A 503-nucleotide genomic window follows, 5' to 3' on the forward strand; every position below is an offset into this window, starting at 1 on the left:
ATGTCAAAACCACCAAATCTCTCTGGTGCCAGGGAAGGAAGAAAAGAAAAGAAGAGGAGGAAAAAACAAGATAAAGACAGAGGTACAGTAAAGATGTCATGCATTTATTTGTCTGTCGCAGAACGACACAGCCTAACGCGGTTTGATAATCAATAGCTTGTTTTGATGTCAGTTAATGTGATGGAGGGGCCTAACAGCTGTTATGAAAATAATAATGTAGGTAACTTCTCCCACCTTACATTTCTCTTAGGTTTTTCATTTCTATTATTTTGTTTAATTTTATTCTTGGTGTCATGTTTTTTTTTATGATTAGACTGTAACAGCCAACGGTTTTAGACACTCCTCTTCTCTCTTCATCTGTGCTGTTGAGATATCTGAATCTCCCACAGTCACCAGTTATCGCCACTTCAGCAACATCAAGCTGTCGCCTCAACCTCTTGTTTACAGTTTTTATTTTGTGGGCATTTAAATCTTATACTCTGTGTAAGCTACTTATATTAAAT

This window comes from Larimichthys crocea, chromosome I (genome assembly GCF_000972845.2).
Source record: "Larimichthys crocea isolate SSNF chromosome I, L_crocea_2.0, whole genome shotgun sequence".
NCBI lineage: Eukaryota > Metazoa > Chordata > Actinopteri > Sciaenidae > Larimichthys > Larimichthys crocea.